Source organism: Cyprinodon variegatus, unplaced genomic scaffold (genome assembly GCF_000732505.1).
Source record: "Cyprinodon variegatus isolate N-32 unplaced genomic scaffold, C_variegatus-1.0 Scaffold1447, whole genome shotgun sequence".
In the NCBI taxonomy this organism is placed as follows: Eukaryota; Metazoa; Chordata; class Actinopteri; order Cyprinodontiformes; family Cyprinodontidae; genus Cyprinodon; species Cyprinodon variegatus.
This window is the reverse complement of record NW_015151900.1, coordinates 9,999-25,066: the sequence shown is the minus strand read 5'-3', so window position 1 is coordinate 25,066 and position 15,068 is coordinate 9,999. Positions and strand designations below refer to the sequence as shown.

General features: G+C 36.6%; 1 protein-coding gene across 1 annotated transcript in view; it reads right to left on the bottom strand.

Annotated features, from left to right (window-relative positions):
• LOC107103431 (vitamin D3 receptor B) overlaps positions 1 to 13,024 on the bottom strand; it is a 32,948-nt gene extending 19,924 nt beyond the window's left edge. Inside the window, exons 1-3 of the mRNA XM_015403138.1 lie at positions 12,953 to 13,024; positions 12,526 to 12,619; positions 12,176 to 12,264 (exon numbers count right to left, since the gene is read on the bottom strand). The gene's annotated coding sequence lies outside the window, so the exon portion shown is untranslated. The remainder of the gene's footprint in view (positions 1 to 12,175; positions 12,265 to 12,525; positions 12,620 to 12,952) is intronic.
• Between the last annotated feature and the right edge of the window lie 2,044 nt (positions 13,025 to 15,068).

Genomic DNA, 15,068 nt, shown 5'->3' with positions numbered 1-15,068 from the left:
GAGGTATTGAGGACGATCTTTTATTTCCAGGTGGATCACCTAAATAAGTGGTCCTCCTTACTGTCAATCATTCTGGTGATATGTTTACGTAAGGCCATCCTACGTTCTCGTCCCGTTAGCTATCTTTTTCTGCGCATGTGCACTTTCAGGCGTATATCTGTGGTGAGCCACGGTTTAAGACACTCATTGAAGCTCACCTTTCTCACCAAAAATGGCAGAGGGTCATAAGAGAAACAGTGTCTATTAAGTGTATGTGAAAAAAAGAAAGGCTTCAGAAGAGGCACATATATCCCTGAATGCTTTGGGCAGAAGGCTCTCCTCGCTGTCGCCATAGGCTACTGCTACCCGACAGTGGCGATTAATAACAAAGATGGCGCAGACACCATGCTGAGTTACATAGTCCCCGCTATATGTGGACACAATAAGCTTGTATGAGCTATGGGATCAGCACATTTTAAACAGGGCGTGGACGAGAAGAAATGGACTTGTGCATGCTCTTGCACGTGCATTTTTTTTAAGTGGAGAGGGTGGGTCTTTTAAAAAGATTCTTCACAATACCTTTAATCACCATATAATCACTACAATAAACATACAAAATATTAGAATACATTTCTAAGCTCATATCACATCCCTTTCAGGGATGTTCTGATAAGTGATTTCATTTGAGACAAGGAAAAAGCTTATACCTTATCAACAATGTGTGTACAAGCTCATCCTGATCTAAAAACATAAGCCCGCAGCAGACTGTACGATTAGAATATTAGGTTTCTAATAGGAAAATTCAGCAGCAGCAGCAGCCAGAGCTCAACCCAACCAGGGAAGCACTGAGATGTTCTGGAGACGAATATTGCAAAACTAAACAAAGTTCACATGAAAACATCGCATTGCACAATAACAATAAAGTAGACGCAGTTTATACCGTTTGAGTTGAGTTACACCCAGATGTGTATTGTATAAACTAGGCCTGTGCCCATCATTTTTTTAATTAAAGATTGCTTTAAGAAAAAAAAAAACACAATTTGAATATTTTGGAGAAGCAAAAACAAATTGCCCAGAGATCATCATTTGACAATTTTCCCTATTTAAATGGTTAAAGATGCAACTTTTTCATCATAATTATTAATTTTTAACAAATATTACATCCACATAACCTCTAAAGTGGTACAAAAATAAAGTATTAATAAGAATGAAAATATATACAATATATAAATAACTGAATTACACATTTTGACAGCGCCAAAATAAATATATACTTCAGGTTAAAATGTAAAAAAAAACAAAAAACAAATTCGAATTTCCGCATCAAACAGACATTATGTGGCTATGATAGATTAATATAGACAGCAGCTGTTGATTCAGAATAACTCTTATGGATTCAGGTTTATGTAAATAGCTCTTGAGTTATTAGTTAATTTCTGATCTTTTGATTAAAGTCTCTAAACTAAGTCTGAGAGTAACTCCAGTGTCTTGTGATCAGCTGCTGCTCCTAAACGTCTCATACTGATGTGGTTAGTTTAAGTATCAAATGACCACATTGACCATAATAGTCACAAATCAATACACACTATAATGTAATGTTGTAATACCTGACTGGTATAAATGGAATCAACCTTTACAATAAAGCACAGTGTATCACATTGGCTGCCCTACAGCAATCCATCCACAGTAATTATGAACCAAAGAGGAAAAAACGAACAATTTAGTTTATTATTGAATGACGGCTGAGGTCAGTCCTCTGTGTCTGCATTCAGGCTTGACAGGCCATTACACGGCATGTGCAGAAGAACCGAGAGAGCTTTAAATAATGTAGTAGCTTATTAGACTAGATGTGTACTCATTTCCTTCTTTTAAATATGAAGCAGAAAAACATTTGTTTTACCCAACTTCAGAGAAAGCAACAGTCTTGCTCTTAACCGACTCTTTTATATTTAGTCAATTAAACTATGTTTTAAGCACACATTACATTACATTATATATATATATATATATATATATATATATATATATATAAAAATCAAAAAGTGATTAAAGAGTGAAGCAAATTCAAGTTACCTCAGTTTTCCTGAGAATCTGAGGCATTACTGTCCGGTCAAAAAGAAGGCAGAGATTAAGACCCACACACGTGGCTTTTGTTATGATCCGCATCACTACATCAAATGACCTCAAGCAGGGTCTGATGGGTGCGTTCACATGAAGGTAGCTTATCTCACACACCTGACTCGTATTAGAAGAAATATGTAAAAATCTTAACGAAGCGCAAAGTCATTTTTCTGACAGGGCTGCCATTATTAATTCTCTCACGATGTCTAGGTTGTTTTTAGCTAGGTCCTCCAACACTGGAGCGTTTACAGCAGGGGTCACCAAACTTTTTAAAGCTGAGGGATACTGAGTCATAGGAAGGGTTACCAATACTGACCTATCAACTGGAGGGATCAGCGTTCACCTAAACGTTATACATAATAAGCATATTTTTATAGTCTCTTTAAACTCCTAATATTCTTTGTGATATTATCAGTTTGAAAACTCTAAAACTACTTCAGTGCTCTGGATGAATAAAATGATGAAATTCTTTATAAATTATTAAAAAAAGAATAGAAGAAGAAGAAAATAAAATTTTTGTCTTAGCCCACTGGTGGGTTGTGCCGTTTTCAGAAGATGCTATGGGCACCCCATGTGGCCCCTGAATGCTCCTTGATGCCCGTGGGCACCATGTTGGTGACCCTAGGTTTATAGCTCCTCACCTGTTCTGCATGCCTCCATTCTGATATTACAATGAACCTAAGGCAGCTTTCGACTTCACTGATCCCACTTAAGAGACACACTACGGTTGTACATTGTTGGGTAAAAGGTGAAAATACAAATGGGATAAAAGTAGGGCTGCAAACAATGGTTATTTTGCAAATCGATAATTTTTTGGATTTTTTTTTTTTTCGATTAAGCAATAAGTAATCGCACAGCCAAAGATTCCTTAAAGAATACTTTTTACGAAATTAAAACAGGTGAAACTAAAACTTTTATACTTGAGGAGTTTTGGATATAGCTTATTGACAGATAAAAGCATTTTATTTTTTTTTTATCGTAAGTGCATCCCTTTATATTGCATTTAAGGATTAATCGATTACTAAATTAGTTGACAATTAATTCAAAAATCGATTAATTCGATTGTTTCAGCCCTGGATAAAAAGCAGAAAAGTTTTCCTTATATCCAGAGAATCAGAAGGAGTGAAAGTGGGAAAATTGTATTGCAAATTGTAAGGCGAGAGTCGCTGGTTTATATCGGGAGGAAAAACAAGTAATCTAATCCAGTAAGGGTTACTTGGATCACTTAATCAGCAGTAAGGATCAGAGGTAGAACGATTCATTGGCCGGTAGATATTTTAGGCCATTATTCCTTCTTTGCCTTTGCCAGCCCTGCCAAAAAAAAAAAAATCAAAGCACGTGCATTGCTGCTCCCATCATTTGCTTTCCATTGTTCATGTTTTGTTTGATTTGTTATCTGTCTTTTTCTTTCGGTTTAAAGGAAGACTTTGTGTAAAATTTGTTATTACAGTCGAATTTTGATTTTAAGGATAAAAAATGTATACTGGCTTTAAAAAAACAGCCCCATAAAAAAAATAAGTAGTACAGACAGAGGAGCTGGTAGACAACTGTTAAAATAAACTATAGGAGGCTGATGAACACATCAGCTATCCACCTTGGATGGATCTATACCCATAAGGACATGTTTCTGTAACTTGCTTTAACATTACAAAAAAGCCATAGCAAAATAAAAAGCCATATAAACATAAAAAAGATACAGATGGATCAGTTAAATTAAGGATTTATTTAGGATCTGCTTTGATTGACACTAAAATCACAGCATTGAATTTAGATTTAAATGATGAGAAAGTAACTAGAAATGTGGGGGGGGGGCATAAGTACAATCTTAAGTGTGCAGTAGGAAGGTATTAAAGGAGTGTTTCTGCACATAGATCCTCTATGGATAAAGTATTTCCTGATCATCATGTGGATTTTTGGTTTCATTTTGTTGGTTGTACTTCGTCCTCCTACCTGGAAAGACATAAAGTAGTAAAGCTACCAAATGTAAAACGACGAAGGCCAAGTGAATTATATACAGTGGAGAAAATGAATACCGCCTGGCTTATTGGACACGTTGTGCATCTCTCTAAAAACCACACTGTTTAAAGCTAAAATTGAAACTGATATTTGAATCTTAACACTTTTACAGCTCTGTCAATGGCTAAAGGAGTGTTCAGGCTGAGCTTCTCCAGCCTTTCATAGGATATCATCTATTTGACATAATTGGGTGTTTTCATTCATAAAGACGTTGTGAGCTACTGCAGCCAGCAGTGCAAAAGAACTGAGTGAGGCAGGTCAAAGCAGCCATATTGAGAAATTAATAATATTCATGTTAAATCCAACAAAAGGGTATTTAGATAGATGAAGGAGGGCTAACCACTTCGTCAGTGACTTTCAGTTTCTCTTCAACCAAATGTACTCTCGTATTATTTGTGAAAAATATAACAGGCAGTGACCAAAGGAGGTTTTTTTAATCATTTCATAAACAGGCTAAAAATACACCACCGTGAGCTGCTTCAGTTACTGGCTAAAAATAAACAGTCTAATCTCTGACAGCTCCTCATCTTAAGAAGGATCAGGACGATAATAAATATATTTGATGTACAGGAATGGTGCTTAATAGTGCAATTTATCTCTGTTGGTCGTTTTCTGTCGCATTTGAAAACCAAACAGCAGATTTGGTCGTTACACGCTGTGTATGTTGAATAAGGAACCAGTTCTCTGCATCTAAGAAAACATAAGTTTTAATACTAATGTGGTTCTTGAGACTTTTTTTGGGTCAATACGTGGGCGGTAACAGGTGATAACCTGCAGAACTTTAATCATCCTGCTCACGCAGTGAGAGATAATCTAATCAGGCAGACACTGATAAAGCTGCGCTGATATACAGGATTACACACCATTGCCAGCTAATTGCGCAACAAATGTCAAAGATATGATTCTGTTCTCCATTCCAAACATTCAAGTCCTCCGGTTGAGTTGATCCTTAACCTGATAGTTTGACAAAACCAGAGCAAACAGATGGGAAGCACCAAATCCAGATGTTTATTTGGCACTTTTATTAAAAAGGTCTAAATAAATCAGGGCAAATGCATGACTGAAAAAAGGGATATTTGCAAAACTTTGAATGAAATATTAAGTGACAGTTTTATAGGAATAAAGGATAAATGTTTGTGGTTCTATGTAAATTTTAATTAAAGGAGTTTTAGCTAAAAACTCAGAATAATCAGAAATAAACAACTTTTGTTTAAAAAAAATTTTTTTTTCAGATTTTACATATGATAACTAAAATAATAATTGAGCTCCTTGTTTCTTAGTCTTACTTATATTACTTCATGCAAATATCTCCCAAAAAAAGACTTTTCTGTTGAAATGTCTGCTCCACCTGAAAGTTGAGAAGCTATTTCATTATTCATTGTGAAGAAAGAAGCTTTTCCAATATGGTAAACAATTTAAAAGTGAATAGGAGGAACAATCTGGATGATTTGTTTCAAGGTGTGAGAACAAAAAAAAAATGGCAGCGGTGGGCGATGAGCGAGGGAAGGAAGCCTGCTGTAATTATAAAAACGAACCACAAACTGACTGCAGCGTATCATTTTAACTGGGTGGTGAAAGCTGTAAAGTAAAGAAACAACCCCATTTCTGGCCATGTCCTTGTAGGAGAGGATGGGGAGTTTCCTCTTATTTTACCCCAAAGGATTAACTCCAAAAAATCAAGTGCAGCGACTCATCTTTTTCCATGTTTCGCCTCGGGCAGGATTAGCTGAGACCAAGGTTGAAATTACACAAATGACAAATGCTAATGATAATGCTTCACGCAGGCCTGATCCGAAGGCCTGGGACTCAGAGAAAACAGTGAAAGGTGTCATGTGTTAGACAACTACGGAAGAGGATTAGGGCCAGTGAAAAAATAAAAAAAAAAGTCAACAGATCTTTTAAATATTAATTCAGTTTGATATGAGGAAAAAGTCAGAATTCTGACCTTTTCTCAAAATTCTGACTTTTTCTCGAAATTCTGAGATTAAAGTCAGAATTTTGAAAAAGTCAGAATTCTGAGAAAAAAGTCAGAATGCTGAGAAAAAAAGTGAGAATTCAGAAATTGAAGTCAGAAATGTGAGAAAAAAGACAGAATTCTAAGATTAAAGTCAGAATTCTGACTTTTTTGGCATATTATATTTAAATAAATTTTAAAAGTCAGGTAACCTTTTTTAACTTTTCAGTGGCCCTAATCCTCTGTAGACAATATATAACGTAAAGGTTTAATTAAAAAAAATAGGCAATGATGAAATCCAATGTCCCACCAAAATCAGCATAACACTCCATTGTAACATCATCTAGTGTGAATTCCTCATGCCGTCTGCAGTCCTGTGAAACTGGCTAAATTTGGTTCCCCTAATTTTATGACATTTTATATTTTCTGCTCAGATTTAGCTCAGTTTCCTACAGTACTTTTTTAAACTGTACCTAAACCGTCAACAAATCGAGTTCAGGTATGCTTCAGGAAAAAAAAGGGGGGGACTTCAGTCGTGTTCCACATTTTTGTTGAAACAAATCCATATTAATTAACTGCCATTGTAGAAAGAGAGACACAGACATGTTTAGGGTTTGCAGAGAGCTTAGGTCTGTTATAGACAAGTGAGACCACGATCTTAAAGAAATGGAAACATTGCTCCAAAGACCCATTCCCTTTAGTCAACATGGTGGTAGCAGCATCATTCTGCAAGGTTGCATTTTTTCGAATACGACAAACACAACTGGCGGGAGATTATACAACGTCCCTAATATAAAAAAAACCTATCAGACACTTCAAAAAAGTTCAAACAGCCCAAGCTTAACCTTTTAAAGAATAATACCCCTTTTAAAAACATCCCATTCTTCTCAGTTATGCCTTACTGTGTACAGGTCTACCACGCAACATCCTAATAGTGTACATAAATTATAGTTCCGCTTGACCAAATAAAAATAAAAAAATAAGTCCAAAGAGGAAAAATGTTTTTAAGCAATTGCAATGGATATGATAATGGAGACTTGTGTACATAAAGTAAGCTGTTTGCATGAAAATCACTATCTTCCCCACACAGTAATAAGCAAATCTGTGTTCTCCTGCTGCAATTATGGCACCAACTGAGATTTCACAGCAGATTTAATGCCAAAGCAGCCCATGGAAGGAGTCTGCAGCCAAAATTGTTTTTTTTTTAAACCATCATATCCAATCACAGAAGAACCGTAGATGATATTTAAGATGCAAAAAGACTGAGCAAATAATAAAGATATGATTCCATCAAAATAAAAATAAAAATTATTAGGAAATCCGATGACAATCCAAAACAACCATTAAACAAACCTAATTAAGTGAAATCATTGCAGCCTGGATTAAAATAAAATGTGGATCAAGACTGGAAAGGGTATCCAAACAGTGAGCACAAGAAAAGAAACAGAAAACATTTCATGGGTATAAGACACATAAATGTGAAAGGAAAACAGAGGAAATAAAAAAAAAAAAAAAAGACTTCTGGCATCACACCCCAAGAATGTCAGCAATGAGCCTACAGACCACATCCCAAAATGTTTAAGTCAAATTCAGGACCCCATCCAGACCTATAGTAGCACTGAGCAGAATAGATAGAAGGAGGCCCAAAATGACGATTCAGTGAGCATTGATCTGCATCACATGATACACAGTTTTCTTTGAAAAGTGGCACACTACAGGTACATTGGAAACATGAAAACATCAGATGTGGAATGATCCAGGTCGTGGACTGATTTTGATTATAATTGATTTTTACAATCAAAACAAAAAATAATGCTAATCGATTCATCTGTTGTTTTTTTTAATCGGAATGACAAGAATTAATGGTTTAAAAATGTTCCAGCCTATGCAACATGAACCAATATAATATAGGTTTTTGTTTCTGAAATGGCCATAAAATGTTTTCATTCTAATTTTTTTTTGTTTTGTTTTAAATGTACATGTAGGTTTATAAGAAATCCTCTCTAAATGTTGCTAGAAATACACAAATAGGACATTTGTAAAAGGGGAGGACAGACAACAAGAGGCTGTGTGAACCAAACAACAGCATACACAAAACAAGTCTGTAATGCAGCTAAACAAGTGGCAGAGCAGACTAGTCCAGTCCTGTCTCCTCACTTCCCTCCCATTCTCCCTCTTGCAGCCTCCTCGTTTCTATCTCATGCTCCTTTCCTACGATCACAGGGAGGGTGTTACAGCAGCAGTGATAGCACGTGACAAGGTGACCTGTGCCCCACACAGGATGGGCTAAACTGGGGTGAAAGGGGTGGAGGGGGTCTCATCATGTCCCATGTCCAGCTCTCTAGTCTCTAACCCCCCCTCACAATGTTCAAACACCAGCTCTACTGCTGACCAGCGAGGGGAGAGGGGAGGCAGTAACGGCAGGCTGCCCCCTTTATGCTGGGCCCCTTGCTGGACTCTGGAGAGGGGAAAAGACACAAGGCAGGGAGAGGCCCGCTCACACACACACAAACACACACACCAAAAAGTCCCTTTTATGTCAACGCCGAGGACGACAAAGAACGCACATTATATAGCATGCTGAGTTCAGCACACAGACCCCGACAGACAGACGTGGACATGTGGCAGGTGGGTGCAAAAGCACTTAGTCCAAAAGTTATGTAACTCTCCATAAAACCTAACAGCCTTTTTTTGCAGTACATACATTTCATAAAAAAAAAACTAGATAAATAGACAGAGTCAATGAGCTTATTTCTGACAGCAAACGGGACCGACATCTCTACATAGACGAATCTACCAAAAAAAAAAAAAAAGGAGTTTAATTTCCTCTCCTGTTCCTAAAAACACGTCTTTTATCCTGGAAGGCCTCCTTTCCATCTGCCTGACCTTTAGATCATCGTCTGAGGAATTTTTTATTGCGTGTTTGTATTTTCAGATTTAAAACCACACAAAACTAAAACCTACAAATATGATACATAAATTTAATCCTGTTTGCTTTCTGAACTTTTTCGACACGTCTTATACTTCCGTTGAACTGCAGTAGGCAGATGAAAACAGAAAGACTTTAGGAAGAACTAACATATTATTAGTTTCAAAGGAACTGAAAAAAAAGTGGTAAGAAACATACACTCACTTGAGCAGATTAAAGAGGGTCTTTACAGTTAGGTTAAGTAGTATAATACTCTGTATGTGGTCACATGCAGGAGGAAGCAACCAATTACAACAGCCAGAAGGAAAAAAAATTTTCAGGAGTAGGTTTGGTGTGGGGGAATTAGAAAAAAAAACAGCTTGTACCACCTCCACCGGCCCACTGCTCCATAAACAACCTGCCACAGCTTGATTCAAAAGTACAGGGTCCCCTGTTATGAAATCTGAGTAAAGGTCTTCCTGAGTCCCAGAGAACAACAGAACGTACCCTCAATGGTTACCTCAGTTTGAAACAGATCTTTGCTATAGTCACATTAATGAAGCTTCCAACCTTTACTAAAACATGTAATACTTTACATTTTATTCATGAAAACAATATCCAAAAGTCACTTAGCTGTTTACATTGGAAAAAAATAATGACCCTAAATCAGGGGAGTTGCCATCTTGCAATTTACCTACAAAACAATCCAATGGAAATCACCATAATGAAACCTTTCTACCGGTAATTCACTTTCTAGGTGGTGAGCAGCTAAAAGTGGACTGTGGTGCTAGAATCTTAAAGAAAAACAGCAAAAAAAATTGATTATTCATCATAATGAACAGTGGCAGAAATCACCATGACAGATAAAGCGATTGCAAACAGCAAAGTACGATGCATCCGTCACAGTGGCTCAAATATGGTTTCAATCTTACAGATGCTTAAAAATAAGTCTTTGCAAATACTCTGCTGAGCATTTGCAAGGACTTATTTATCTTTACAAAAAGTAGTAGCAATAAAAAGTTACATAATATCTATGCAAGGTCAAAAGTAAAAAAAAAAAAAATGAGATCTGAACCATAAATAAGCTTCTTATTTAAATCTATTGGGCTAGTAAATCTGCAGGTCAGCCTGAAACGCACATTACAAAACAAAACAAATTATTATTTTCAAGGAGTGACACAATTGAACATGACACATTTTATAAAACTAGCATCAAATTGAACATAACTCACTATTATTTAGAGTTACATCTATTGACATTGGTAAAAGATTAATAAGCCATGCAGCATTGAAGGATGCTTGCTAAGTATGGAGAGTCCTTTCTGAATTAAGAGCTTGGTTCTGTGGTAAACATCACACTGTTAATTGCTGGATTTTCTGATTTTTCCAATGTGTGTGGTTTTGCTTCGCACAGTTGTCAGGGGACCTACATTTGTCCGAAATTTGCTTTAACTCAAACAAGTAACACTGGTATTACATGAGAATATTTGTATTGCTCTCCTTAATTTTGACTTTAAACTCTCTAAGGCTCACCATGACCTTTCAAACCCACTTTACCCATGTGTTTTTTCCTTGTTAAGTCCGATACAGTGTTTTTCGGTTGTTTGCCATTTAGCCCCTTAACCATTTTATTTGCAAAATGCAAACAACACTGGATACAGTGTTTGAGTATACGCTGAAAAGTATCAACAATTTTAACAACCCCAGTTAAAAGATATACCAGTACAAAGTACAAATAATATCACAGGGTTCCTACAGCATAAGGCAAGTTAAATTCAAGACTTTTTAATGCCACTTTAAATAAAAATGTAAGACCAACTTTATAATAAACACAAGAAATACCTGGTAGCGACAAATTTACCCCAAATCTTTATTTGATTACTTTCTGGCCCAGTAGATATGTTTCAAATTTTGAAAAATGTTCCATGTAGGAAGAAAGCTAAAATGAACTGAATTCACGTCGTTCGGTAAATGTAAGAAATATTTTGTCACCTTTTTAATGTTCCATATGGATTACAAAAATAAAATCCTATTTATGATGCGGAAACAATTTTAAGACCTGATTTAATACATTTTAATACCAATTAAGGCCTTGATTTTATATTGCAGAATCCAATGCCTTTTAAGTCTTTTTAAGGATGTGCGGGAACCCTGTACCAACTTGAATATAATAATCCATTACCATAATTCGTGTTAATCATTAGCAACAAATATATATACATATGTTATGGTCACTGACCTCTAGGAGTTTTCTTCATAAGCGAGATCGCTCTTTGTGTTTCAGATCTACCTGGCTGCTACAGGTGCAATGTGTTGAAGCTCGTCAGCCACCCAATAGAGCTTTAAACCTGAGATGTCAGGTCCCTTTTTTCTTTTATTCCCTGGGCCTTGATCTGCATTGATCTTTTCTGTGAGCTGAGTGTTGATATGTGATTTATGTTGAATAATTGGCAAACTGAAGCATTTCTCTGTTCACAGTGGAAGCTGAAAGGGGTCTCTGTCATTTTTGTTCAACTGTTTTCTCCTTTCATGGTTAGTCAAGGAGTTCAGGTTTTATACTTTCTTTTCAGTTCTTCCGTGAGGAAGTGGTTTATTTTATAACTAAATAAGGGGGTGTTTTGTTTGTTGTTCTGGATTGGAGACCCTGATGCTTAAAGCTTCCCTGTTTTGCTGTCTACAGTATTTGTAAACTCCTGCAAATTGTGAAATAAAAATTTTCTACTGACATCATCTTTTAGGTTCCTAGATTTTGTGTTACACCCAGTGCCAGAACTTACCCTTAGTGGTCTTTTTATTTTAAAAAAAATATTTATATATATATTTATTTATTTATTTATTTTTAATAAACCTGGATGCAAAACAGTTTGTTAACAGAAACTAAATGGAACAGAAAAGGGGGGCTTGAACTGGCAATGCATAGGCAAGAAGGTGAGGGGTGAATAGGGATTTAGTATTCACATTATTTCCCATTTTTAGCTCATTGTTTTTTTATCTTTTGTGCTCCAGCGCGTCCTTATTGTTTGCTGGTGCCTTTCTGGTTTGATCTTGAGCCTTCTGTGTTGTTGCCGTGATTGTGCATGAAAACTCCAGCACAAATAAAAACTATAACATGTGTATAAACGCTCACACAGTACATAAACTCAATTAAAAAAACACTGAAAATGAAAGTACATAAAAGAAGAAGCAAAATGTCTCACCTGAGGTTTTAACATGTCCTTGCGCAGTGGGAAAGACTGGAAACCTCTCTTCTATTTTCTCTTTTATTTATTTTCCCAGGTTGTTAATCCTGTTCAGTACAAAAAAGCAAAATGTCGCAAGTCATTTAGTGTGCCTTTACCCTCGGACCTGACCTGCAGTTGCTCTGTTTATGTAACACTCAACTATTTTCAACAGTAACACACACTTCTGGAGTGATCCTAAGGAAACTGCGTAGGTAAACACGCTGATAAAAATCAAATAATTTTTCTAATATGTTCCTCAGAAGCTTGGAAAAAGATGAGAAGTATTCAAACCATGAGCATTCCTTCAGTGGCTGCGAGTTTCATACCTCAGCTCAACTTTTTCCCCATGAACACCGAGCAGCCTTTTAATCCTCTTTAGTTGTAGTTCGTCGTCTTCACACTTTCCAAATGCTCGCTCCTCTTCATATTGTGCGACAGAAAGAATATTAATAAAGATAGGAAATACGACCACGCTAGGTAAGGGTATATTTCCAGAAATGTAACGAGGACTTCAGGGGAGGAAAACGTCAAACTCGTACGCCCTTCCAGACGCTGGCACACACACACACACAAACACACACGGGGTGGGTAGTAGTAGCTAGCATTAGCGTGGATAGCTCGCTGCTTTAACCCTCAACGCGGCTCAGGTTCGGGTAATAAGCCTTTACCCGCGCGCGAGGCACCAACTCCAAGTGGGAAAAAAACTGCAACCGACTAGCTTACAAGCAAATATACGTCAAAACTAGAGCGCACCTGCAGCAGTTCGACCAGAAATAGGCTAATCTTCTTTCTTCAGGACCCAAATAGATGGCCATTACTTTTTGTTATGCACCGCCCCTCCTCCTTTGGCTCTCTACTGGGGAAAAAGGGATTTCCCCCCTCAGCGCCTACGACAGCCAATCGTAGCCCGACTTGAGCTGATTCTTGATGTCAAGCTCCCTTCTGATTGGTTCGCCGTGGTGCTCCTCACTCGAAGTACCGCCCCGTCAAACAGGGGTGTGTCTTTACGTCAGAGGTAACGAGGAGGTAAACAACTTTGACCGCGTGAGGTTTAAAGCAACACGGTCACGCCGCTGATCTCTGAATAAAGTGACAGGCTCGTGAGCTTCCTGCGGCACCGCTTCTGCGTGGAAGGAAATAAAAACTTTCATTCAGAATTGGTGCGTTAATGTAAAGCGCAGCGGAATGTCTTTGTTTGAATTTGCTTTAGCTCTGCAAAAATCATATAACCTTATGAAAACTGCTACCGACGTCAAACGGTTGAAACTTTAAAATGAACGATGCCGATGTTGACGTGTTGTGTTTAATGCTTCCCAAATATAAATCTATTATTGTGACAGTTTCAGATATGTGCAGCGAGGCGTGCATGTTGTAGGGGTGTGTCTTCTCTGCAGTACGGTGGTAGGCTGGAGCAGGGCGACACAGTCGCATGGCAATGCTGCTATGCGTTTTGCATTGCATGGGAAAGGGCAGCGTTGCAACAACAACAACGAAAAAAGGTAGACAAAATCGGATAATTTTGCCAGTTCATGTCGTTCGATCATAAGGTGCTTTATGCGCATCTTGGATCTCGGATAGATGGCTGAAATGGTGAAGATTTATTGAGGGTTGCAGCCTATTGTTCCACACTTGATTCTTTATGTGTTGCAAATACAACAAAAGCTAAAGCCTCAAATTTACTTTAGATGTTTTTCTATTTTTCTCATAATTTTTTTATATTGAATTATTAAACTGAACTGCTTTTTAAAATTAAATATGCTTTACAAATCAGTCAGCTTTTTATTGCATAAAGACTGTTAAACAGATAACAGTTTTGTGTATAATTTAGCATGCTGAAAACAGGTTATTTTCCACGAGGAATGTCTCTCTTAAGTATTTTAAAACATAAACATTCACTATTTTAAACAATTGATTAGGTTTTTACATAAAATATGTAGTAAATTATTAAATGGTACAGTGTGTCACATCAAGCACAAAGGATCAGACCACAATTACTCCCAATTACAAAGGCTTGTTCTATTTGAACCTTACAAGACCAGGATGGAGAACAATAAACTAAGCAAATAATTGTGGTTAAAGAACCTGATATCAAATTAAATATTGAGGTGGGAGCGTCGTGGTTTGGGGATTTTTTGCAGCAGCAGAGCCTGGTTAGCTGTCTGCTTTATGTTTTGTTTAAATATACTGCCATTATTTTAATTTCCAGAGGCATCAACGAAATTACATAAAGATTTAGAAGTAGATATTAAAAAAAAAAAAGTAAATATAAAACCCGCAGTAATAGACATTAATTAGTGGTTATTTTGTTAAGTGTAATTAAAACGAAAAAAAAAAAAAAAAGCAACTCTAAGATTTAACAATTGGAGCGATACTTTAAACATATCTTTCAAAATGTCCTCATTGTTTTGTCTATTAAGACTTTTTTTTTTCTTTTGAAAATATAAAACATTGAATCCTTTCCATTTTTTATTTTTTTTTTGGATTAAAACTGGTCTACAGTCTCAGGGTTTTAGTTAGTTTCAAAGAAAATCACAACTCTATTGTGAGGGAAATTTCTGAGTACTTACCAAATAGATTTTTAATCAACTACTTTCCAACCAAGCACAATGCTGTCATCACAATATGTTTCAAAGGGAATTTGAAACTGAAACCTCGATTGCAAATGTAGCAAATTGTAGTTGACAATAAAGATTGATTGATTGATTGATTGATTGATTGATTGATTGATTGATTGATTGATTGATTGATTGAATCACAGTGGCAGTCAGCAGGAATCGTGCACAAAAATCTTTAAGTTACAGTTGTGATTTATTTAAGACCTAATGACTTAAGTTGTCTTTTATGGGTCACAACAGTCTACATTTTTGTG